The 27920-nt window shown below is 41.0% G+C and overlaps 1 long non-coding RNA gene across 5 annotated transcripts in view; it reads left to right on the top strand.

The window, feature by feature from the left end:
- Window positions 1-2591: 2591 nt before the first annotated feature.
- LOC308064164 overlaps window positions 2592-27920 on the top strand; it is a 68390-nt gene continuing 43061 nt past the window's right edge. For 2 of the 5 annotated variants that reach the window (XR_013928265.1, XR_013928266.1), the window contains exon 1: window positions 2592-27920. This exon is cut by the window's right edge. This is a non-coding gene — a long non-coding RNA (uncharacterized lncRNA). The other 3 variants (XR_013928262.1, XR_013928264.1, XR_013928263.1) reach the window with 3 other exon arrangements.

Raw genomic sequence — 27920 nt, 5'->3', positions numbered from 1 at the left:
ATTTGCCTTTAGCAGGTTTGGAGCCCAGGTTCCTCCAGCCCTCAGGCAATAGACATAACCAAGAGATTTCTGTTATGTGTATTACCTTCGGGTGACTTGGAGAACATTGATTAAAGTGACTTTAATTGTGCAAAACTCAAAATTCAGATACCAGATGGGGGGAAGGTCTCTTTGGATCAAACCTTGGCTCTGACCTCCACCTTGCTTTCTTTGTTTCCTTTAAAAGAAAAAAAATACAGTGCTAAAAATATATGAAAAGAAGCAGGAAAAGGCTAGTCCTGGCTATTTCCCTGTACATATGGAGTTTTTGGCCTAGCATCATTAGGCCCATCCCATGAATCAGTTGAAAGGTCAATAAATCTAGAGCTCACTGGGATTACACGCACATTACTTTCACTCTGTGGTTTCTGACTGATGTACCCACTAGTTACCAAGACCACTAGCATGGACCTTGTTTTCAGCAATGAAAAAAAAACCAAACAGGCTAGCTCTCAATCTGTCAGCCTGATTCTCCTATTTGGTCAGGTAGTCTGTAATGCTTGTCTGTGACAGCTTGCCCCGCCACGGTGTACAACCCACTGCCTGTTCCCTTGTGACAACACATGTGTTGGTAACACACTTCCCGTTCATAATCCGACACAACCATTTTATGCGGCTAATCATCTGACTAAGCTTTTCCAATTCTAATTTTTCAGAATCTGTGATGGGTGATGCACAAGATCCTGTCTCCCTCTCCCCCAGCTGGCAAACAGTAGGGAATAATCTGGTGTAAATAGATGGGTAGTTTCAGAAATGTCACAAAGGAGAAAAGAGAGATGCTGCATACAGTCTGAAGCAAATGCCATCTCACTGCCTTTCCAGTATATGTTCATGCCTTTGTGCTACTGTAATGGTGCCTTGAAAATGGACCTTAATTTCATAATGATGTATGGCAATAGTTCTTTCCTGACAAGCAACCATGAATGTGGTTGGTGAGCATCTATTTGAAAACAGAAAAGCTAAATAGTCCTTACACTAATTATGTCTCAAAGGGTTTTCTCTTCCTCCTGCAACTCCAAAAAAAAGAGAATAGATTCAAAACACATCTTAAATATTTCAGCTGTCTTTTAGGAAGACTATTTCTCAGTAAGGGCTGAGGATTCAAAATATGGGGATATCAGTTACATCCTCTATTAACTTTCCACAGGAAGTTTCCAAGGAGGTGGCTAACTAGAATTGAATAGACAACCACATTCGTGCTGAATAGCTAGAAAGCAAAGGAAACCTATTATGTGGCTTTTTAAAAATTTTGTGAATCGTGGAAAAGATATGTAATGTTTCTGCTGAAAAAATGACCTTGTAATTATCTATATGTTTTTTATTTTGTTCCAAGAAATTTCAACAATGAATGTTTCTTGGGACCCTCATAAATAAATAAATAACAGGCAGCACCAGTGTCATGAAAAACATTTACAAATGAGCTTACTACTACACAGCTGCTCTGAACACTGGATGTGTTACATACAAAGAATTAATTTTCCACCTTTCACAGGTGGGGTTATAAAAATGATTAAAATAAATAATATTGTTGTTGTTGGGGGGGGCGGGGGGAGGATTGTCTTTTTTTTGGAGAAAATCACGCTAAACAATTCCACAGACATCTTCGGGCTTGCAGAACATACGACTCCATATGTATTCACTTTTCAGAATTACTTCCAGACACAGAAAGGAACAGATGTGGAGTGGACATTGCCTTGAGAGTTTGACCTGCAGCATAGGCACCTCACTTGTATTTTCCTTTGCTTTCTACTGATCATGCATCAGTTACCTTTACATCTTCTCTTTTCTTACACATGCCTATTCATGTCAGAACTGATTCTTTTTGGTAATTACACTCATCTTCAGATTCCCTTCAAGGTCCAAAAAAAGTTTATGTTACTTTTGCCTTTCAGTTCATTGCCTGCTTTGGATAAAGCTGGGTATAGAAGTATTAAAATACCAGGGGAAAGCCAGCTGTCACAATAAGTTTGATCCAAAGTCCTTTGAAGTTATTCATAAAGTGTAGTTCTCAATTATTGTTTTTGGGCTTTGGATCCGCCCATGGCTTTCTACTCCAACAAGAAGCATAAGTATTAAAAAGTTTTCAAAAGATTCATCAGATGGGATTACCAGTTTGCTTTCCTGAATAATGCTCTCTGAAGATTCAGATAAGCATGTCATCACTTGAAAGTTCTCCCTATCACCTCAGGCCAGAATTAAAGCTCTTCTGCAGTCACGGTGCTCAAAGTTTCACAAACAGTGGATAATTTCAGCCTTACCAACCAACTGCTCTTTGGTCTCTCCTAGCTGAGAAAGGATACACTTTCTTGCTTCTAACACCAGAATCATCTGCTGCTTTTGAAAACATAATCTTCATTATTGAAATTATTTGAATTATGGTGCAATATACCAGAACAGTCTTGTAATCATTTTGCATTTGCTGCATAGAGGTTTCTTGGACAAATGCTCATTTGTTATTGCTATCTCCTCTTTCTAAAGCAGTATGGTTTTTTTCCCAGTAGTCAGACAGTTTACATATATATATATATATATATATATATATAACAGTCGTTTTAAGGGAGGTCCTAAATTTTGTATGGAATGTCCCACACAGACAGCAGTGACAGTTTATCTCATAGAAAGACCACCTATAGCAGGTAGACACACACATACATAACATGTGCAACTAATTGTTTACACACCTAGTTTCTTTCCCACAAAGTTTAGGCCCCCTAAGATATTTGGCTATAAAAACTTGATTTGCCTTTGGAATATTGTATAGAGGACTAGAGGATTCAGTAGACGTTTCTTTAATATTTGGTTCTGAATCTAAAATGCTGCTACCATCTGAAGAATACTTTGGTTTTGTTGGTCAAAATCTGCACACCTTCACTCATGGCTCAGTCTTCTGAATTCAATTATGGTGCACTACGTCAATGAATTCTGTATCATGTTCCCTTTGAAAACTAAACCCTAGGAAACACTGCACTGAGTCTGCATGAAATGCAAGAATATATTGCAATGAACTGAGTAGAATATGTAGTAATGGTACAGAATTCTGAAATTTTAACCCAAGTGCTTTCTGAGCTGATGCAGTCCCGGAACTTCTTCCAGCTCTAGTGGAACAGTGTAGTTGGACTTTGCTGGTTTATCTTCCTTCTTAGAGAAGTCCTTTTCTTTGAGAATAAGCAGAGTAAACAGAGCTATTGATGGGGCAGAGAAAGAAGGCAGGATCCCGCGGCAGTCCTCTGAGCAATTCCAATTACATATATACTGTACATTCCCCCAGTCAGTTGCTGCCATCACCTAGGACTTTGAATAAGTCAGAACGAAGAATAAAACTACAGTTTGATTGAAAAGGTTACTTAGGTGTCCTATATTTCCTGAATCTGACTGAAAAGAAATGTTACAAATACCCTAAAGAAATGTGACAGCCTGGGACAGGCTTCTAGTTGTGCTTTTGCACTTGGGAGATTGGCCTTTATGCATGCATGTCTACACGGAGCAAGGCAAGCCTCCAGTCTCTGCACAGACAGGCACACAGGCACACAAGGGCTAGTCAGCTCTTCAGGGAGGTCTGCCTTTCAAATAGCTGCTCTCGTCCTCTCCAACAGAAAGGGAGAAACTGGATGTGAGCACCTTACAGGCTGGAACCAACTAAGGTGGAATATCATCTAGTGATTATCATCTAGTCTTTCAAATTTTGCTTTAGTATCAATGGTTAAAAATTATGCCTTAAATCTCATATGATACCCTAAAATAGGTAGCACATATTATTAGACATCATTGATTCACAGCAAAAGTAGATATTTTTTTTAATGCTACTGGGAGATAAATCAGGTTGTAAAAATATGCATGAGTTTCCAAAATATTTTCCTTTTAAATCGCAGGAGGCTTTGATAAGTCTACTGTTTTGGTTAACAACTGAAGTGTTTTCACAAAATAAAAAAGCTTTTGTCTAAATGAGTTGCACTGCAGCTTTGTCAACTAAAAAAAGCAGGAAAAAAGGGACACAACTTTGGATAATTAGCAACTATATCTTAGAAATTAATAGCTACAGAGGAACAATTAAGTTGTGTTTGGCTGGAGCCATTTCTTTGCCATCTTCCTGTAACCATTCATATAACCCCTTCACTCAGTGAATACAATGAGAAAAGGATGTATTTTTAACATCTCCAAGCAGTCATGGGTCCCTTGGTAAAGCACAGGTTAAGTTCCACCTCACAGACATCATATTATTTTTTTCCCACAATATAAACATTTTTTTCCTATGAATATTATTATTAGTGTTCTCAGTATTTCTTTCTCTGAACACAATAAGACACTTTGTAATCAGCAGCAACAAATAAGGGGTTTTTCTCCACCACCCTCAGTGACATTGTTAATTTACTTGTCGAGTTGCTTGAAGTTACTTTAGAAAATCTTTACTTATCCTTTTAACCAATAGCACAGAAAATAAATGTCATCCAACCCAATCTGTTGCCTCAAAGAAACAGTAAACGAATAGTTGTTAGCTAATAACATTGAGGAGTGATACATCAAAGAGGCAGAATTTACATCCGTTCTTTTTCTTGATTAGAGTGCTCAAGTTTAATTCAGCATGCCACTATTTCCTGCTGGGTGTTCTTCATCAGTAACAAACCTTCCTAGATGCTGTTGATACTGAACACATGGACCCAATTAAATCTGTAATGAAATTTACTTATTTGCAATATCAGCCCTGATGTAGTCTCTGATTCATTCACTAAAAGGTTTCCATTTACTGAAGGAGACTTTTTCATTTGTGGTGGAACCCTGAAGTGCAGAGCTGCATGCGTGTGAAGTGGACAAATTAGGCATTGAACTCTCTTTCGGTGGAGAGCCCCATTTTGCATTTTCAGGCACATAAACAAACTGACCATGCCAGTTATAAAACTGTGATCTCTTCTGGTCAGTCCTGAGTCACAGGTTAGGATAAGAACATCTATTAAATACTACTGTATGTAAAATATCTTTTATTAAATAGGCATATACAGAAAGAATGTGTAATACATATGTTACTGTGCCCAATGCTGGGCTCCCCAGTTCATGAGAGACAGGGAACTACCGGTGAGGGTCCAGTGGAGGGCTACAAAGATGATTAGGGGACTGGAGCATCTCCCTTATGAAGAAAGGGACTGTCTCCCATCAGGAGGCAGTCCTGAAGGCCAAAGAGGTCCAGGAAGGAAATCTTAAAGGTTCAGGGATCAGGTAAGAAGACTAGCCTGGCTAAAGAGAGAGTTTTTTCTGGAACTCAGAGGAAAAAAAAAAGAGAACTTGCCACCTTTGGAAGAAGGAATAGGCAACTCAGGAGGACTATAAGGAAGTTGTGAGGTTATGCAGGGAGAAAATTAGAAAGGTGAAAGCCCAGCTAGAACTCAAGCAGGCCACTGCCATAAAAGATAACAAAAAATGTTCCTACAAATACGTTAACAAGAAAAGAAGGGCTGAGAAGAATCTCAATCCTTTATTGGATGTGGGGGGAAACATAGTGACAAAGGACGAGGAAAAGGATGAGGTACTTAATGCCTTCTTTGCCTCAGTCTTTAATAGTAAGACCAGCTATTCTTGGGGTACTCGGCCCCCTGAGCTGGAAAACAAGGACGAGGAGCAGAGAGAAGTCCCCATAGTCCAGGAGGAAACAGTTAGTGACATGCTACTCCACTTAGACATGCACAAGTCTAAGGGGACGGATAGGATCCACCCAAGGGTACTGAGGGAGCTGGTAGAAGAGCTTGCCAAGCCACACTCCATCATTTATCAGCAGTCCTGGCTAACCGGGGAGGTCCCAGAAGACTGGAGGCTGGCCAACGTGATGCCCATCTATAAGAAGGGCGGGAAGGAGGATCTAGGGAACTACAGGCCTGTCAGCCTGATCTCAGTACAAGGAAAGGTTATTGAGCAGATCATCCTGAGTGTGATCACACAGCACCTGAAGGACAACAAGGGGATCAGGCCCATTCAACACGGGTTTATGAAAGGCAGGTCCTGCTTGACAAACCTGATCTCCTTCTATGAAAAGGTGACCCACTGGGTGGGTGAGTGAAAGGCTGTGGATGTTGTCTACCTGGACCTTAGTAAAGACTTTGACACTGTTTCCCACAGCATTATTCTGGAGAAACTGGTTGCCCGTGGCTTAGACAGGTGTACTCTTTGATGGGTTAAAAGCTGGCTGGCTGGTCAAGCCCAAAGAGTCAATGGAATTACATCTACCTGGCAGATGGTCACAAGTGGTGTTTGCTGGGGCTCAGTATTTGGCTGTTTAATATCTTTATCAACAATCTGGATGAGGGGATCGAGTGCACCTTCAGTAAGTTTGCAGGCAACGCCAAGTTGAGCGGGAGTGTTGATCTGCTTGAGGGCAAGAAGGCTCTGCAGAGGGATCTGGACAGGCTGGATCAATAGACCAAGGCCAGTTGTATGAGGTTCAAAAGAAGTGCCGGGTCCTTCACTTGGGTGACCACAACCCCACACAACGCTACAGACTCGGGGAAGAGTGGCTGGAAAGCTGCCTGGTGGGAAAGGACCTGGGGGTGCTGGTCAACAGCCGGCTGAACATGAGCCAGCAGTGTGTCCAGGTGGCCAAGGAGGCCAACAGCATCCTGGCTTGTATCAGAAATAGTGTGGCCAGCAGGACAAGGATTGTACTGCTGTATTTGGCAGAGGTGAGGCCACACCTCAAATCCTGTGTTCAGTTTTGGGCTTGTCACTACAAGAAAGGCAATGCTGAAGAATCTAGAGCAGAAGTCTTATGAGGAGTGGCTGAGGGAACTGAGATTCCTAAGCCTGGATCAAAGGAGGCTCAGGGGAGACCTTATTGCTCTCTGCAACTACCTGAAAGAAGGCTGTAGGCAGGTAGGGGCTGGTCTCTTCTCTCAGGTAACAGGCAATAGGACAACAGGAAACAGCCTCAAGTTGTGCCAGGGGAGTTTTAGATCTGGTATTAGGAAAGATTTGTTCCTTGAAAGGGTGGTCAAGCATTGGAACAGGGAAGTGGTAGAAGAATCATCCTTGGAGGTATAAAAACCATGTAGATGTGATGCTTAGAGTCATGGTTTAGTGGTGGACTTGGCAGTCCTGGGTTAACAATTAGACTTGATGATCTTAAAGGTCTTTTCCAACCTAAATTATTCTACGATTCTATGAAAAGCTGAGAGAGCTGGGCCTGTTTAGCCTGGAGAAGGCTGACAGGGGAGTCTTATCAATGTATACAAGTATCTAAAGGGCAGGTGTCAAGAGGACGGGGCCAGGCTCTTTTCAGTGGTGCCAAGCAACAAAACAAGGGGCAATGGGCACAAACTGCAACACAAGAGGTTCCATCTGAATATGAGGAAAAACTTCATTTTGATGGTGACAGAGCACTGGGACAGGCTGCCCAGAAAGGCTGTGGGGTCTCCTTCTCTGTGGGCATTCAAAACCTGGATGTAATCCTGTGCAACCTGCTTTAGCAGGGGGGCAGACTAGATGATCTCCAGAGGTCCCTTCCAACCCTGACCATTCCGTGATACGATGCTGACCAAAGGTATACCAAACAAAGCACCTGAGAAGGTAAACTAACAAAATAGAAGGCAACTAAAAAATCTCATCACTGTATTGCTCTGTGGTTCAAGGTCACAATAAGGAAATACAGGTGATCTGTTAACATCTCATATTCTGCCAGAAAATGTTTATCACCATCACAGTTCATTTGGTTACCCTTTTGTCTTTGAGGTGACTAGTTTCAATATAGCTGGGTAGAATAGAGTTAATTTTTGTCATAGTAGCTTGTATGGTGCTAGTTTGGATTTGTGATGAAAACAGCGTTGATAACACAGGGATGTTTTAGTTACTGCTGAGCAGGGCTCATACAGCACCGAGGCCTTTGCTGTTTCTCACACTGCCCTGACAAAAAGCAGGTTGGGGTGGGTAAGAAGTTTGTGGAGGAGACACAGCTGAGACGGCCGACCCCAATGGACCAAAAGGATATTCCATACTGTATGATATAGCGCTCAGCATAAAAACTGGAGGGGAAGTTTGCCAGGGCTGCTATTGCTTGAGGACTGGCTGGGCATCAGTCAGCTGGTGGTAAGCAATTATGTTTTGGGGTCTTTTTCACCACTTGTTTTTCTTTGGGTTTTTTAAGGGGTGGGAAAGGGGTTTATGTTTTTTTACTTATTAAACTGTCACTACCTCAACCCATGAGTTTCCTCACTTGAAGTCTTCCAATTCTGTACTCATCCCATTGCTGGGGAGTGAGGGATTGGCTGCATGGTGCCGAGCTGCTAGCTAGGGTTAAACCACAACAACTGCTCACAGAGCAAATAACTTTTTTTTGTAGCGGTGGCTGCTGTAGCATCTTTCCATGAACCAGAACTTCACTGCATGAATAAAGACCTTAAAAATTAGAGCTTTCACATTGTTCTTTAAAGTGAAGGGCAACAGTGGAAGTAGATGAGGGATCACAAGGAGGTAAAACTGGTTGATGTTAATATTTTTGGAAGCGTTATTTAAAAACATACTGTGCTTACGGAGGCAGACACTGAACTGAGGCAGTAGAAGCCCTGTTGTTTGAAAACACAGGGCTGATGCAAATGGCAGCAGTCTTTCTGACATGCCCTGGACTCAACAGTACATACAGTGCTCAGATGAGGAGCTGCGCTCTGCAAGCCCACTTGCAGATTACTAACACCCTGATTCCTCTCTTAGGAATCAGCCCCACCCTCCAGAAAAAAAAAATAAAAAATCAAAGCACATGAAGAAGCTCAGAGAAAGCTTCTGAGGTTAAAAATCCAACATTTGAAGCTCTGATTATAGTTTATATGTGATTAAAAGACAATTGTATGTATTTCATCCAAATAGTGACAGGAGACAATGAGAGCTGAAGAGAGATACTGTACACACAGATTTTTCACTGGTTTGACTTCAGGTCTCAGAAGAAAAGAAGGGATATTTAGATTCTAGAATTTATCCAGAGCCTTGAAGAAAGGAAATTATTGATTAGGGCAAAAGTCATAAATATTCCTCCCCACGGAAGCCTTTACCAAAATGGAATCTAACGAGAAGCAAAACAACGTTACAAGGATAACTAATGAGGTTAGTGTATTTCAGGTTACACAGACCTTTCTTACCTCCTGAAAGAATAGCAACAAGCCTCACGCTGCATCAGCTTCTGGTGGCTGTGATACCTACAGGTGGAGCAGACAAAGAGGGCAGCAAAATGAGCTGCATCAAGAGACAGCTTATGAGGAGGTGGCAAGAAATCAAAGCACCAGCAGCAAGCTCCAGCAGGGAGGCAGGGCATTTCCTTTCTATTCATGTCTTGCTGGTAATTGCAACAAGCTGATCCCACTGCTGTCTGGGATGCAGCTGAGATATAACTGCCCTGCATTGCACACCATTGAAAAGGGAAAGCTCTAGTGCACAGTTTATGATTATTTGCACCTGAGAGACTGCATCCCAGATGGTGATAATTGCCCATAACCCTGAAAATGTGCAAGAGTTCTAAAAGGTTTGATAAAGAGGGAAGTTGCTTAATGAGCAAACAGCTGAAGGCTGGAAGTGAATTTGATTATTTCTTTTTTTACCTTTAGATGTTTGATGCTGCGGAGTGCTACTGCAGTGCAATAGCTTATATGGCCTGATCTACCTGGGGACAATGTAACTATTTTCAACTCACAGCCAAAAACAAAAGCACCTGCTTACAAATTAATTGAGCAATGGTAAAACACCACCCAATAGAACAAATTTTACTAAGAACATCCAATGGAATGACCCTTTCTTTTGGATTTTTTTTCACCCTGTTCCTTCTACATTCATGTATTTTTGTCTTTCAGCTTGTGAGTGGAAGCTCCTTCCCTACTGTTCTGTGTTTTGTGAAACATCTGACTGAGGGTAAGTAAACAAAAATAAGAAAAGAACTTTTCCATTCAGGTTGGGAGCTGATATGATTTAATTAATGGGTGAATTTAATTATTTCTACCCTTTTTATATAGCCCCTTATCCTCTGGAGAAGAATCCTTTACCAACAACCTGGCACACAGTGTAAACAAGTGATAAGGGTTTTTTTTTCCCATTATAATGACTATCCGCTTTGCCTTTGTGAATAGGGTGTTGCATTCTGGGGCCAGAGAGGGTGTTTTCCAGCTATTTTTATTCTGAGTGGAAAAAAGCTCTCTCTTTGTTTGCTTGCTTTTGTCACTGCTATTTTATATGGTTATACTGAATGCTTTCGACAGTGATTTGGGATTGCAGTCTGAGAGGTGTTAGTAATGGATAGCCCTTTACTGGCCTTGCCCTCTTAATCTTTCATCTGCTCACCAAGTACAGAAGACAAGAAGAGTAAGCTGGAAGTGCTGTTGATCTCCAGCACGGGAATGTTTGCCTTTGCTGCGGGCAGCTTGCAAAACCATACTTGTTTACATGTTTATACTTGCTTTGTTCTTTTCCTTTCTCCTTTTCTTCCATGTTTCACTAAAAAAGAAAGCTACAACAGCCACGCAGGCTACATGTGCTCCTGGTCAAGCCTCTCAGCTTTCATGTTTCCTACCCCTGACACCAAAGACAGGATTTCAGTAGCTACCTAACAGCATGATAGTTGCCTTAGAAAGTCCTGCCCATGTGACATACCCAAACACTACATCAGGAGGCAGCTTTCTTCAGATCTGCTGTCATATGTGCCAGCCCTATTGAGATGTGCCTTAGAGCCATTTTAGGTGTTCTGCACTATGTTTAAGAACCTAAATCTCTTTCCAAAACTAAAACATTCTACTATGACACTAGGAAAAAAAAAAAAAAAAAAAAAAAAGGATAGAAGAGCATGGAAAGAAGAGTGTGGAAAAATGTTGAGACCCAAAGAAAATTGATCTGGATCCATCTTGCTTGGAAATAGAGCCTATCCTGAATAGATGTTTTAAACCAAAGTTACTTTAAATAGCTTTCCTAAAAACATGCTATGAGGTCCTAGGGAATTCTCTCCAAAGCAGAAGTACATGTCCCGTCTTCACAGGCACAGTTTGAGGATCCCTGAGAAGCAGAAGTTATTTAATGAAGTTTATTTTGAAAAGAGGTATCACCGCATACATTTTTTCAACCAAGGAAAGGAAGAGAGCCCAGAGGCTGGAGTTTGCAGTGCCTCCAGGTGATGGCATCCCACCAGATTTTCCTTGCAGGTGTACCCATGCCAGAAGTGCTTATGCACATAAAACAGAAACACCTGTCATTGTTGTGCTGGTGGGTGTGTGTGTGTGTGAGAGAGAGAGTATAATTATGTGAAACTTCGTGAAAAAAGCATCCTTTCCTGCCCAGAAAATGTAATTAAGAGTTGTACTGTGTTGATCAGTATGTGCTGGTTTTATCAATGTTGGCCTCAGAGATGTCACTGCTCAGCCCTCCCTGGAAGGCACTGGCACACCTGGACCTCCCAGCCTCCTCCTAGTTGCCTTTTCACACCCACCTCATCCCTGTTCACCCTTGTGCATCAGTCATAGAAGATGGCTACACTGCAATGAGGCTCATGTAAGAGCTTTTCCTTTCATTTCAGGTGCAGTAAATCTGTCACTTAGACTGTATATTCAGATTTTTCAGCAATAACTCACCACCTTATCTCGTGTCTTCATCTGCAAGCAGTAAAGCTCTGCCAAGACCCTGACAGCAGTTTTCAAAGGGCATTCACGCTTTGATTTTGTACCAGAATGGCATGAAGCCAACCCGGCAGATACATACTGCTCTGCAATCAAGGAACAGCTCAGGCTTTACAGCTCTTTGGTCCTGTAATATAACATGGGCCATAGTACACGTGTCAAGGAACTGCTCTTATGATATAGGGGCACCTCTGTCTAGATGAGGCAGTCTGAGTTCAGAATAGCAAGATAACATTTTCTTACGGGTCTCCTCATGGCTGCGAGTATGCCATGCACCTCTGTTGCACAGGAGTCCTCATTTCCCCTGCCTCTATCTCCAGTCAGGTGCAATGACACAGCATTCCTTCCACTGGCAGCTGGTACAGAAACAGTCTGAGGGCAGCTGCTGAGTTAATTAGGATAAACTTTCCTTCCATAAACCTGAACGTAGCTGGTACTTTGGAGTGAAAATCCCCATCTGCAGAACATTGAAGTAAAAGTTCTAGTGGTGGCACTTAATACACAGAAAACACAGTGTGTCAGAAGGCAAACAAAGGTACTGAAGAAGGAGAGAGGCACATTTTTATACTAGAGAAAAGCTCTTAAGCTGTGGGACCTGTCAAGCTAGACCTAGCTCCTCTTAAGGAGGACTATGATTCACTAGAAAGTGCATGAACTGAAGAGGAAGGGTATTGTGTAGCACAGCATATGTTGATCTGGTCCCCAAGAATACCTTAAAGTGATGGGTAAAAGTCGGAGAAGTTTATATTTCACCTAGGTCAGATAGTGAAGTATAGCCAGACTTCCCTTGCTGTCCTGCAAATGTGATCTATAGATAGTGTATACTCTACCTATTTGCATCCTTGCGGAAGTAACCAGTGAAACCAGGCTCTCATCTGGCTGGGATTCAGCCTATGTGTGTGTGCCTGGGTTACAAAAGAGTAAGACAGCACTGTAGGAGTTTCATCGTTCATCAAAGGAGCCTAGAGAAGTTGTACACTTCACAGGTGTCCTTTGGAGAACTTAGTCCATGGCAAAGCCTAGTTGACTGGATTCAGAGATCATCTTTGTGTCAGACTGTCAAGCAGCATCTGGAGCTGCAGTAGGTGTGGCTAACCTTTCTACCTGTTCTCTGGCCAAATTTCACACAGCTGAGCAAAGGAGACTTCCCTGTGCTGTGAACACATCCACCCCACTGGGTGTATGTTGCCCAGCCTTCAGGCTTTACTTAGAGGATCAAGAGTGGCAGCGGGGGGGAAAGCTAGTCTTGAAGAGTGATATCAGGGCCATCCTTACCAGACCATATAGACCTCTCCAAGCTATTTCAGACTTCCCAAGCCCAATGCCCACTCCTTACTAGCAGGGTACAATTTGGGTTGTGACTCAGACTCTTAGCAAGCTGTAAAACAGTAGGACTTTTCGTATTTGAAAAGTAACCTGGGAGTTCAGATGAAAGAGTGGTGGCCAGGGACTACTTACCACTTGGAGTGGACTGTTGGGAAATGACAGAATTGCTGCCAGGGATTGGTCTCTGGTAGATTTTGAAATTTAAATAGTTTCACATGCTGTGCTAGATTTTCATTAATAAGGATGTTTATTACAATCTTCCCACAAATGTTTAAAGGAGACCAAAATATGCAGCAGCAGGGGTTGATTTGTTGGGTTGATTTTTAAAGTTGGTTGAAGTAAAATGCCCACTTTTTAGAGCAAATTTTTCTTGTCCATGTAGTAAAGAAGAGTTGTGCTTGGCTGTTTTATATTTTTTCAAGTCTTAAAAATATTTTGTTAGTCTTAAAATTCTTCCTAGCTTTCTAGCTCCTAGGATAAATAAATCTAGTCTGCCGTGCCTTATGCCAGCCCATAAAGTGCCCCTGAGTCCTGGCCCAGTATAAATGCCAATAAAAGGGACAGCTAACCCCCTACAAAGGCTGTCCACATATTTCATTCACAGAGTTGTTCTCAGCTCCATGAATGAAGATAGATGTACAGGAGTATGTGCGCTTTTACATGCACTTTATACATGACACCAGTGTCTGTTTTTATCCAGAATTTCTTTTTAATTAGAGAGTGAATTTGAGATGCTGATGTTTTTGCTTTCATTCCTGTTGCTGCAGAATGCTTTCCCCAGTGATTAGGAACTGATTCATACTTTAGATATATTCTTAAAGTCATTTAATCTCACATAGAAGCTGCTTAGTTTTTTAACAGAGTTCCAAATAAAAGTGTCTCATCCTAAAACATCTTAGGGCCGCATTTCAATCTTCATCTGGAGATAATGGGCCGTGCACTGATCCAGCTGTTCATACAAAGGTCAGTTCTGCAGGCTTTCTGTAAAATCAGTTGTCATTTAAATTGACATATTGATGTCTGAATCAGATCCATTTCACTCAGCAAGTTCATATAAATTGCAAAGGCACTTGCAAATTCAGGGCTTAGATATTTAAAAGCTGCTAAGTATCAGTATGAGTTTTACCCAGGCAAACTTTTTGCCCAAATAAACTGGACAATAAAGAAATATGTGGAGTAATAATTACTGGAGTTTTGAGAAAGAGGAACCATATACAAATAAATATCCAAAAATCATACATAGGCAACCATCTAGGGCCTGGAGAAGGTGACAAACAAAATCCATTACTGGGAAAACTGTTTAGCACCCAATGCCAATGTGAAGCAAACGAAAAGAGGCAGATTTCCTCACGTGGTACAGCTGAATAGTGAAACTCACTTCTAAAAGATGCTTTGAGGGCCACAGTTATAAGTGGGTTTCAGGAATGGGTGAGACAAATTCACAGTTGCTTTGGCAGCTGTTAAACATGATGGGCAGGATGACATCAGTCTCTTGCTCTGGCAGCCTCCCAATCTCTGAGTCCCAGAGGCAGGATAGAGCCAATGCTGACAAGGCATTTTGCTCTGAAGTGCTTGCTTTCATCATCCAGCAGTGGCTACTGCTGGAGATGGGAAGAAGAGTTAGAAATTTAGTCTGACCCTCTTCGACTGCTATTTTGTGGATGGTAGGAGGAATGGGGAAAGTAGGTTAGAACCCTCCTGTAAAGATTTGGGACTTTTTCCCCTTGTCCAGCATCATGCTGGGGACATCCCATGTCCTGTCCTCTGTCTCCTTTTACCAGCAAAAGAATAGGGATAATACTTCCTCACCTCACACAAGTAAGATGGCAGTAAATCCTGTCAGTAACTGTGGTGTGCTCAGGTACAGGGGCAATGAGGACTATATAGCCACCCAGAATGCACAGTGACAGCAAAATAGAACCTGTTTGTGGGTATCTGAGTATCCATCAAACACCAAGGAACCCATGGAAAAGGGTGAGGAGCCTATGCACTGAACTAGAAAAATCTCAGAAAGTGTTTAGGGGTCCACAAACTGAAGAAGGCTGAGAAATCAATAGAACAGTGCTTTCCTTTTCTATCACCATCTCCACACTACCTAATAAAAATGAGAGGCAAATACGCCAAGTAATATTTGCTCATTGTCTAAAAGTTTAGGAAAGTTATCTCCTTCCTGACCCCATAAATGCATATCATAATCACTATAATTATATATTTATTCAGTCACAGTGAAAAGTAAGGTGATTTCTTATGAGCCAGCATCTTGAAAATATTCCAGCATAAAAAGCCTTATTTTAAATTGTTTCACTTTGAAAAAACAGTTCCATGACTTGAGATACCTAATAGAAAAGATTACAATTATCCAGGGATGGGTAAGCAAAAGACTTAGATTTTAGGTGAGTTTTATCTTTCATTGTTAATGCAAGTAGAATTGACAGCAGTGGAAATTTTACTCTTGGAAAGACTCAGTTACCATCAGTAAAAATTCCATCTATATTCTGTACAGAATTCAGAGTAAAAAGATTTTATTTCTCTTATACTACAGTAGGTGATAATACTGAGAATTTGTAAGAGGAAAGTTAGAGAAGGAATCAAAATCAGGAAAGAAGTCTTGTATTTTTCAAATCTAAAGATGGTGGGTGAAATTTGAAGCTCTGCTTACAGTGAAATCCAGCACTGGTTAAGCAGAAGAATAGGTTTCTTTAAGAGAAGGTGTTCAGATAGCCTCTAGTCTTTCCAGACTGAGGGCTTTTTTTAAGAAATGCCTATGAAGGACTGCTTCAGCACTTTTTATTTATAAGCATGAGGTAATAATAATAGAAAAGATGAGAGATCAACCTAAAAATAGCTTCTGCAGTAAGTGTTTATTTTCCATGTAGTTCTATGTTCCAGAATTGGGTGGAAGAAACGGAATGTAAATTTACCAGGCTGATGCTTCAGCCACTTGGTTCTTTGTTAGTAACTGTAGACTGTGACTTTCTCTGATCAAAAATCCCATTCTTGAGCCAAACAGATTCCCCAACACAACTCTTGTTTAGGCCTGCAAGGGGAAAGTGGGGTGAAACTGACTAGCTACAAATTATGCCCCAACAGCAATAATTTGTATTGTATCATCTCTAAAAGTTGATCATGATGAAATGGAGTTGATATATTTCTTCTGATTAAGAATTTGGTATATCAGGATTTACATTACTTACAATCATAGAAAAATTCAAACTGGAAGGAACATCTGGAGGTCAGCTAGTTCAGCTTGCCTGCACAAAGCAAGGTCAACTTCAAAGCTAGATCAGTTAAATCATGTCTAGTAAAGTTCTGGAAATCCCCCAAGGATGTAGTTTTCATGGTATGTCTGAGGAAGCTGTTTTACCGCTTACGGACTTTCGCATCAGAATTTTCCTGGTTGCAAATGGTGATCATTGCCTCTTGGCCTTTCATTATGCAACTCCAGGAAAAGTCTGGCTTCCTCTTTATCCACCCATTAGGCAGTTAAAGACAACAATGAGATCCTTCTTCAGCTTGCACTTCTCCAAGTTAAACGAACCAGACCCCCTCAGCTTCTCTTCATTCCTTGTATGCTCCATACCCCTAACACTCTTGAACTGGGGAGCTGAAACCTGGACACAGTAGTGCATATAAGGACTCACAAGGGCTGAGTGGTTTAATAGTTTTTCGGAACCAATCAGCTACCACTTGCTACTGCAGTCCAGGATGTGTTGAGCCTTTGTCGCTGCAAAGGCATCCTGCGAACTCCTGTTCAGCTTCTTGTCTGCCAGGACCATCAGATCTTCCTCTACAAATTACCCCCCACAGCAGCTGATCCCCAGCCTGGGGTCATTCCCTCCCAGGTGCAGGACTTTACATTTCTCTTTGTTAAATTTCTTGAGATAGTTGTCAGCCTGCATATCAAGGTCTCTCAATGGGAGCCCTACTTTTCAGTGAGTCAGCAACTTCAGGTAAGAATTCATTGATATTATTTTTATTCATTGATATCACTTTAATAATTACCACTCATTCCTAAAAATAATTCATGCAATGCATTGAGGCTTGGAAGTATTCTGTGAAGTTGTGTATGTCTCCAGGATTAAAGCTTCCTTTTCTAGAAAATTCATCATTTCTTATTGTTCCCTCATTGTTCAAATCAATGAATAAAAAGCAGTAACTTTCTTCTGCTTTGGTCTGTTAGCTCAGGAATAACAATAGGGCCAAGTGAAGTCTTTCCATTCATTAGGTTTCCATTGTTAGATATTTGCCAAGTGTTCAGCCCCAGTTTCTTGGCTTGTGTTTATAGCACCCAAGACTCCCAGGTGGTCTCTCCATCCAATTACCAACCAGTCTGGGATTAGTTTCTGTGACAAGCTGGAGGTGTCTTCAGTCTGGCATAGCCACAGCCAAAATGCACTAATATGAAACATTCTATTTCAACAATATGTTAAGCAATACGTGTTTCCCAACTTCCTTTTGAATCTGCCAAGTAATTTCTGGAATAGGAAATTTATTAGTACTTGGGTTTATTTTTGTCAAGATCCTCAAAGTTTTATCTCCATCAGACATTGCATCTGTGATCTTCATTGGAATATTCTATTTATAGTCTAAAAAAAATCCTATAAAAAAAACAGAACAGGAATAAAAATTTCTCTCAGTTTCCAGCATGATGCTACTTTCATCTTTAGTAATATTCTGCAGCTTCCTTTTCTTTCTGTACCACTTACATCAGAGTTTTCCAAATTTCTTTCAAAACAGTATGTAGTGGCAGGACAGAGACAAGTTGCAGAAAATTCAGCCAAGTTAGTTTTGGGAGGAGAGAATATGTGTCAGGAGGATGAAGGACAAACAGTGAAGGTCTTTCCTTGTGTATGGACCATGACAAAGACAGGAGCTGCTGCTGCTGGCACCAACACTGGTAATATCTACCATCTGCACAATGCAGGACACAAATTAAAAAAATTGGGAAGCTCTGACCCAGAGAACAAAGACAGCAAAAAGCTTGTTTAAGCCATAGTGCAGTCATAATAGCTGACATAAAGGCTGATCAAAGAGCAAAATCTGGAGTGTAAATAAAGTACAAAACATTACCACTATATAAATTCCACTCTCTGGATCAGAGCCACTTACGTTTCAGGCAACCTTAGCAAACTGAACAATAAACTCAAAATCAGGGCTATTTTATACTAAGCAAGCCCAAAGAAATAATATTCTTTCACAAAGAACTAGTGATGAACTGCTTGCATTGTGCAGATTATTCCCAGTCTGCCAAGAAATCAGCAGTATTGGAATTCCCAGTTTTAATGCAGTTTACTAGTAGAATTTCAGGAACCTGTAGGGGTCTGTAAACAGGAGACTCCACCCTGAAATTATGCTGAAGGACTCAGAGCTGCCAGAAATTAGATTTGTTAGGATGGCCTCTTTGGAGGTTGCTGTTGGCTCATTACAATGAACCACTGCAGGTCCAAGATTCCTCTACATGCTGGTGTTACAAACCCTATGGGCAAGGAACTGGGGCAGGGGGCTGCTTTCTATTCCTCACTTTTCTTAAGAAAAATTCAACAAGGGACTATCACTACTGATTTAGAGTAGGTTCAGTTTCCTCTTATTTCCTTGCTTTGGCTCCTAGATAACACAAAAATTCATAAAATAATTTTATTTACATTTGAACTGACATTAAAGAAAGGCTCTCTTCTTATATTGAAGACTGGACTGTAATGGCAAGATTTTCTTTTTTTGTATCCTTGGTAAAGCTCAGTACTTCCTCATGGTGTGTTTGCAAAGCTACATCTTTGTCCACAATACACTTTTTTTTTTTCAACAAAATAGGGTGGTATATTGTAAGCAAGAAGATGAAAACTCCTAAATATGTAATTTTGACCTTTCTATGTGTGTTTTGGTGCATTGTATTCCACCAACTTGGTCTTTAGACTTAGTGGATTATGGCAGAAGCACTTGTGTGCGGTAACTTAGCCAACAAAATGAGCAGTGGGTTTAGATGTTCAACAGCAATAGAAAAGAATGTTGTTTGCTCAAGTAGAAAACATGTAGAAGCTCTTTGTTCACAAAAATGGCAGGTTTTTTTCATTAGTAAGTTGTAATCCAGAGAAAAAAAGAATGTCATTCTTACCACATATACTGTCACTGATTTTCTTATTGGACCTGCAACATGACAAGCAGGTTAACCAAGTGAATCAGGGAAAGAATAAAAGCCTGTCCTGATGGGTTCATTTGACTCCTCTGCTTCCTCTGGGGTCCCAGGGATTCACTGACAGAAGATACAGTCTTTCTCAAGCTTCTAGTGCAGATGACATGCCTGAGAGACAGGATGCCATCCAGAGGGACCTGCACAAGCTCAAGTGGACCCATGTGAACATCATGATGTTCAACGAGACCAAATGCAAGGTCCTGCACATGGGCAACCCCTGGTATCAATACGGGCTGGGCAGAGAACAGATTTAAAGCAGCCTTGAGGAGAGGGACTTGGGGGTACTGGCAAATGAAAAGCTGGACATGGTCCAACAACGTGTGCTCACAGTACAGAAAGCCAACTGAATCCTGAGCTGCATCAAAAGCATGGCCAGCAGGTCAAAGGAGGTGATTCTGCCCCTCTGCTCCACTCTCATGAGACTCCACCTCCTGGAGCAAGTCCAGAGGAGGGCCACAAAAATGATCAGAGAGCTGCAGCACCTCTTCTACAAGGACAAGCTGAGAAAGTTGGGGTTGTTCAGCTTGGAGAAGAGAAGGCTCTGGGGAGACCTTATTGCAGCCTTTCAGTAGTTAAAGCAGGCTTACAAGAAAGATGGGAACCGACTTTTTGGTAGGGTCTGTAGCCATTAGACAAGGGGTAATGGTTTTCAACTAAAAGATGGTATATTTAGACTGGATATAAGGTAGAAATGTTTTTTTTACGATGAGGGTGGTGAAACACTGGAACAGGTTGCACAGAGAGATGGTAGATCGTCGATCACTGGAAACATTAAAGGTCAGGCTGGATGAGGCTCTGAGCAACCTGATCTAGTCAAAGATGTCCCTGCTTATTGCAGGCAGGTTGGACTACGTGACCTTTAATGGTCCCTTCCCAACCCAAACTATTGTATGATTCTGTGTGGGCTTTTCCCATGTTGGAATCAAAAATTGAGCTGGTCTCTTGTGGGGTATCTGACAAGAGACAATCAAACACTAATTCAAAAGATTTCCAATGTGCTTTTAGTCAAGCTGTATATACACAGTGGAAAAGGAAAGTCTAAAGCAGGGAGGGTTAGAAGAAAGCTAGGAGGTAAGGGGCTTTAGAATTCAGCAGGAACATAGTACATCCAGGTGTGTAGGAATAAGAAGGATAAAGTTAGGTTCTGTGCCAGAAATACGTTCTTGAAATTAATGGAAAACACTTCTAAAAACCTCTAGTGACAATACTCTAACCAAACAGCAACTACTCATCGATATGTTCCTAACTTGTAAAATAAAACAAAAGAGAACTTTCACAACTGCAGTAGTACTGCTTATCTCATAAAGAGAAGGAGAGTTTTACTCACTAATAAGGAGGCTGTGCAGATCTTGGCCTAAAAATCACAACTAAAGCCTCAGTCTATTTGTCACATTTCCTTAATTGAGGCTGAGGGCAGATGCCAGGCTCAGCACCATTTGTCTTTACTACAGGTTCTGCAGAAGTCAGATCATCAGACATTCCTGGATTGGTTTCTGCATACCTTGGTTGTAGACAGCCAATTACATATAACCAGGTAGTCATGCTATAAAGGGACCATGATGGCCCAGTTCCTATTTTGAGCTATCTACACACGGCTTCTTCGTTTCTTAACCTCTAGGTAAGGGACATTTTTTTCCAAGAGGCTTGTAAGAGCTTGCATTTAACATCATCTTCATTTTTGAAATGGGACTATTTTCTGAACTAGATTTCTTTGAAAAACATCTCATGGTTTTCCTGGGGCAGGGGTCTAACATGATACACACAAAAGAAAGTGAACATACTGCTCAGGCCATGATGTCCTACTTGCCTGCATACTTAAATTCACATGCAAAAGTATTCCCATCAATTTAGGACTCTTCGTAAGCATAATATACGGTTCATATCTATCCATAAAACTGCATACAATATCACACATACCTAAACATTTGGTATTACTATTGGGGAAATATTGAAGTGATGACCTAGAGATCTGAGTATAAAAAGAGAAAGAAATCATTATAATTTATAGTGTGGGGGCCATTTCTAGGCTCAGGAAGAATCACAAAGTAATGGCTTTCTGGCTATCAGAAAACTGTTAATTGACACACAGGCTTTACGCGTTGCCAGGTCACCTCTTCAACAATATTGACTAATGCAAAACATTTTGAAATTTCTCAATCCCTATATTACTCCAACATATCAGTGATTAACTTCATATCTGCATCCCAAATGGCATAGTACTCAAAAGTTTTTAGTTAAGCTTTGTCTTTGCAAAGGAACGGTTATTTGCTTTTATTGCAATGTGACATTACTTTTGGTTTAGAACAGAATGCTATTTAAGCATCTAAAAATTAACCTGCTGTTTGGAACAAGAGGACAAAAAGTTTGGAAACTCTCAGTCCCTTTGTTTACTCCAGTAAACAACAGAGACCATAACACTTCCAAAAATTCTAACCATTTGATTCAGCTTGAAACAGCTGTCAGTTTCCTGGCAAAAACTTCATTGAAATATATCTATTTAATAAAACTTGCATACTGAAAACAAATTAAATTTTGTTATTGTTTCAGAGCAGGCAGCCATGCCTTATTTTTGCCTCTGCAGGAACACAATTCATAACTTTAATGCCCACTTTTCACAGCAAAAAACAACCTGTTTAACACTGTCGCCCACACCAGGTTGTCCCCCACCATTCAATCTGTATTATTGGCCAACACATAATAAACAAAGCAGCCCAGATCATGTCTCCTGCTCACTCAAAATAAGGAATACCAGGCATGAAGTCTTCTTCCCTACTCGTACTGAGTGTCAGGGTAAGAAAGAGTCCTTTTTGTCCTACACATGCATTTCTTGCAAATGAGATCCTAATGCCAGGAGAATGCATTCGTATATGATGTGACGCATAAACAAGTACATCCTGGATCAAGTAACATTTGAGGTGAACAAGCATGGATTTACTGAATATAGGTTAACATAAGCATACTAACAACATTACTAAGGTAATATAAACTAAATTATAGGCTTGTTTCTCTAATGATACCTCCATCTGTACTGGCAACAAAAAGTATGAAGAATAAATTAATGGATGTTGTTACATTGCTTGAATCTTCTGGATTCTTTCACAACCAATTGTTGTACTTGACTAAACTGCCAATGAAGTTCATTGGGAAATTAGGTTTAATGCCACTGCTTCAGCATCCACCAGAAGAGAGGTCAAAATACCAGGAATTTCAGTCCTCATAGTAGTTACCACTACACCAATCGTCCTCACTATTAACTTCTTAATATTCACCAGCATTTCCAAGAAAATATACTCTCCTGACCGTCTTTCATTTTAGAACACGACCTCTGTGAAATCTGGTGACAGAGCAGTGAAGAAATAGTAACAACTGGCTTTTCAGCCTCCTTTGAGCAGAATGGCTACTAATCCTGAATAATTTTTAGCTACTAAGGTAAGTAGTTTCGTTTCTAGCTAAAAAAGAACTATAGAAATGAAACGGGAAGGTCAAAGTCAACGTGTGAATCACTACAGCCAAATCCAAATTAAAAAGGACTGTTCCTGGCAGTTATCAGTGGGAAGGGTTGTTCATTCCACTGTGCTTCCCTGAGTGTTGAAAGGGAATGATTTCTGCTGAGCAGCACAGTTCATTCCTCTGAGGGCTTCTTGCCTGATAGCACTGAATCACAGAATCACAGAGATGTTTCTGAAACAAACTTCTGCAGGTCTCAAAGTCCCACTCAGAGAGGAACAATTGGCAGTACTAGATCACGTCTGCCGCAGCTTTGTCTAGCAAAGTCTCAAAAACCTCCAAGAATGAAGTCTCCATCAGCTTTCTGGGTGATCTATTCCTGTGCTTCTCTGCCCTCCCAGTGAAAAGGTTTTTTTTCTAATGTCCAACCTCTCAAACTGCACTTTGTGGTGTTGTCTCATATTATCTCATCTGTCACTACTGTAAAGAGTTAAGCTCCATAACCTTAGCAACTGCCATTCAAGTATTTGTTGAATGCTGCCAGACTAGCTCTTAGCTTCCTCTTTGCCATGCTGAACGAGCCCAGTTTCCCCAACTCCCCTGCAAAGGCCATCTGTTCAAAATCCCTGACCACCGAAGAAGGCCTCCAATTGGACTTTCACTATTTTTCATCCTCTTGAAAAAGGGGATTAAAACAGGTAGCAGTACTCCAGATGTGGGCTTACCAGAGCCATGCAGAGGGTTGTAATAAAATCCTCCAACTGCTAGCCACACCTTCTTAATGTATACGGTAGCCCATTATGCACTTTTCCTCATTTATAATGGCTTGTATTCAAGGAGCTTTGCAGAAAAAACCCCTGCTATCCTTGTGGAAAAGAAGCTGAAAATGAGTCAGTAGTGTCCACATGCAGCAAAGAAAGACAACCAGCTTTTGAGCTGTATTTAAAAAGAGTTTAGCCAACAGTCAAGGGAAGTGACTCTCCTCTCTTTACAGCTCTTGTGAGACCACAAGTTCTGTATCCAGTTTTGGGCTCACTCCAGTCCAAGAAAGATATTGGCCTCTGGGCTCACTCCAATAGGAAAATCACCAAGGTAGTCAGGAGGCTGAAGCACAGAATGTTCAACGAGAGACTGAGGGAGTTGGATTTGGTCAGTACGGAGAGAGAAGCCTGTGGGAGGTGATACTGCTACCTACAACAGTGTACTGGGAGGATGTAGAGAGGACAGACCCACTCTTCTCAGAGATGCAGAAAGGACAATAGACAACAAACAGGAGTTGGAACACAGAAAATTCCAACTCAATATAAAAAGAAATTCCCAACATGAGGGTAGATAAGCACTATATCAGGTTGGTGTTGTGGAGTCTCCATCCTTGGAGATATTCAAAACACAATTGGACAAGGCTCTGTGCAACCTGATGTAATGGCAGAAGTGTCAAAGAGACAACTTCCAGAGACCTTTCAAACCTACATAAGCCTATGTAACTCTATTTGTCATCCACTGTATTGCTGAGATCTCCTGCAGTAAGATAGCCACTCACCCAGCCTGTTTGCACTCTCCCAGGTGCAGATACATACTCTTTCAGTTGAAATTCATGCTGGCCCAAACCTCAAGTTTCTCAGGGTCGTCTGGATAGAAACTGTGTCCTTTGATGTATCAGCACCTCCTTATCTTAGTGACACCTGCAAGGTTACTGAGCAGTGCTTTCTGTTGTATTATACAGGTCACTGATAAATACACTGAAGAACATCAGTATTGTGACTTGTTACTAGCCACCAGCTGGGCATGGAGCCGTTGAGTACTACACTTTGGGCCTGGCAGCCCAGCCAATTTTCAACTCACCCAGCGGTCTGATCATCCGAGCCCGTACATTCTTGCCTTCCAGATGAGAGCTTTGGGGTCAGAAACCTTATTAAAGGCACATCCACCTCCCTCCCCTCATTCTCATAACCAGTCTTTTCACTACAGAAGGCAGTATGGATGACTGTTTCTGATTACCTACTTGTCCTGTTTAAGTTTAGAAATTGGTTCCAAGAGAGGATCATGCACCATGATCTTCTCAGGGACTGAGGGAAGCCAGCAGCTGATAACGTTCCAGATATTGCTTTTTGCCATTCTTGAATATGACTGTAATGTTCACTTTTCCTAATCATCACAATTTTTCACAGACAACACAGAGGAGCCTTGCAATCACAGGACCCAGCAAGGCAACTGCAGAAGCCATCTTTTTCACCACCTTTAGGTCAGTCCCAGGAATATGAATCCATCCAGATGAAGTAGTTTCTAACTTGTTCGCCCAGTGCTGGCTCCTTCCAAAACTGTTCTGGTACTTGCAGGGGTCAGGAAGAAGGTTCTGCGTGTGATGAAAAAGGTAAAAAAAAGGCCCTGAGTACTTCAGCCTTTTCTATATAACCCGCTCTGTGTTGCCTCTTATACATCAGCAGCCCCACATCTTCCCTTTACAACTTGTCCTTATTGTTCAATTTAATGAAGCTATTTTTAGCTTTATTTGGGTTTTGAGTTTCCTGCTTTTGTCCCTAAGTACCTTAGCCATCCTTTTATATTCCTCTTTTGTTGCCTGATTTTGTTTCCATTTCAAACATGTTCACTGTTTGTATTTTAGTTCAGCAAGAGGCTCCCTTTCAGTCAAGTTGGCCTTGTGCTGAAACTTCCAGTTTTCCCACACAAAAGGATGTCTTGTTCCTGATCCCTAAGTGAGTTCACTTTGAAGGAGTCATCCAGCTCCATTGGGCACCCTGCCCCTGCATGGCTGCCTCCCAGAGGGTTTTGCTTAGCAATTCCTTAAATAACCAAGTCTGTTCTCTGAAAGTCTAGAGCTCTAGCTCTGCAGTTTCATTTCCAGCCTTCCTCCAGATCCTGAATTTTATTGCCTTGTGTTCCCTGCAGCCTAAGATCCCATCAGTGACTGCATTTTTCATCAGCCCTTCTCAGTCTGTGGGCAGTAAGTCCTACAGAGCAACACCCCTGGCCAGCCTCTCTAACATTTGCATTGGAAATATGTCACCCACACAGCTAACCTTGCGTTGTTTGCATGAAGCCACATTGCCCTCATAGCAGTTGTCTGGACAGTTGAGCTCACCCATAACGATAGATGCCTGCAGGTGGGAGGTTTTCAGCAGCTGTTTGAAGAAGGCCCCTTCCTCTGTTTCCTATCAGTCAGGAGGTCTATACCAGTGTTACTTCCCCCTCTGAAGCTGATGCAGAAGCTCCCAAGCCATGTCTCTAGTTTTGCCCTCTGTGAAGTCAAGGAGATCCTTAATATAAAAGATGTCCCACTCCTTATCTTCCCTGCACATCACTCCTCAATAGCCTGTTTGTTCCATAGCATGATTCTCTTCCCAACATATCGTCTGCCCCATGTGAAAAGCCCCTAACGGAGATTGACCATACCCCACCTTTTGTCTCCACAGCTCTCGATCTCCTGGCTCATCAGGAGGGGTCACTAGATGTGCCAAAGCACCAAGCGCAGTGAATCATGCCAGATAGTGCTCACTTGTCTGTTCATTGGCAGCGCTGCCCATTGGATGACTCAAATGTTCTGGTGAGACATAAGTAAATTGCTTGGCACTTCTTCCTCAGTCTCTCAGTACTATATCTCATTGCTTGCAGTGTCCTAGCGTATTAGCAGTATTCACTGTAGTGATAGATCAAGTTATATGAACTAAGGAGAACACTAAAAAATAACTTTGTCCAAATCAGTTCCTAAAAGAGAGTCCATACAGGAAACAGAACTGGAAGAACAGATTTGCACAAAATATGAACATTCCTATAAAGGTATATAAAAGTAACGATCAGTGAATAACTTATGTACCATTATTATCAGGAGAAAATGGGATTTTTAAAGTGTACCAAAGCATCTGATATTTGCATATAGTTGCATATTGATCTAAGCTGCAGAGATACATTAGGGCATTCAGCTCAGAATCTTAAAGGTAAATTTATACTCTTCATCCTTGAATCTGTAATGTGACTTCAAGGCTTGCATTCCTTGGGCTACTCTTTTTAAGATTCATGCAAGCAACAGCTGAAGTTCCATGCCAGGGTCTTAAGCCTTTGTTCTGTTAAATTCTACTAGTTCAGGATGGAGTAAGATTCACTTTATTTACATCTTTTCTTTCTTTTAGCTGCTGTGGCACTTTCAACTGCCAGATTCTCTGCATTTGTATTAAAAATAATTCATAATAATACTAAGCATTTCTGTGACCATCCATGTATTGAATATCTTACAGTTAGTAACTAGTTTTATTTGCAACAACTAATGTAATGTTTCTTTCAGTTTGGTTTAAAATAGTCATCTTTCCCTCCTGTGATTATGTTATCCATTACAACTGCTGAGAAAACAAACTCTACAGTAAAGATTTTAAGTCATATTAAAATGCACTGGTTTCCTAAATGTAATGTAAAACATTTGGACTTCATTTTCTTCCAGACACATTAAGTTTTTATTACTTCATTTTTGAAAGATTATCCTGTGCTCTATCATTCATATTTGTTTCTGTTCTGGTACCTGATCCATTTACCAATAAATTTAGTATAAGATGGGGTTTGGAATCCTTGTATTTCGTTATTTTTTAAATTCTTTCCTGAGTTCAACTAGAAATTCACATTAATGTCTCCGTCTAATATAAGCAATTATCTGGAAGTCAACCCAAAGATAAATACTCAAGTGTAAGCAGAGTGCACTATGTCACTCTTCTTTGGTGCCTAGAAAGAGTATATTAACAGCAGATCTGTATCAAGACATCCAATTTTCTTTTATTTCATTCCATGTTTGAAAATCAGTATTATGACTTCAACAAAAAAATTTACTATCTTCATCAACCATTCTTTTTAGTAACAAAAATTAGGTACCATTCAATCCTATACAAAATATTTTTTGATTTACGTAAACTCACTATTTTATGCACAAAAGCATTTGCAGAAAACTAAACTATAGTTTCTGTCATATGAAAATATACCTTTTAGTTTCTCATAAAATACAAGGCATTCACCTTTTTAAGAGGTGGCAACTTCTATTAGAGGCATTGGCGTTTACCAACACTATGAACCTCGTCACACAGCTGTAACCCTCAGTATGCTTTCATACTCTTGACCGTGTGTGGTTTACAGCTAGCCTCCAGCTTCTAGAGCTAAGGTTGTTGTCAGAACAAATAGCGTTGGAAAGCTTTGTTCTTAAAGGTCAAAAATGGTCTCTGTGTGAGCCAATTCTAAAAAGAGCCCTGCATCTGCCACCAGAGCTCCCTGCAGCTCTGGGCAAGTCACATTCCTCACTTGTATTTTCGGGA

Source organism: Falco punctatus (assembly GCF_963210335.1).
Source record: "Falco punctatus genome assembly, chromosome: 5".
NCBI classification, from domain to species: Eukaryota; Metazoa; Chordata; class Aves; order Falconiformes; family Falconidae; genus Falco; species Falco punctatus.
Note: the sequence above shows the minus strand (reverse complement) of the source record. Positions and strands in the feature narration are given on the sequence as shown.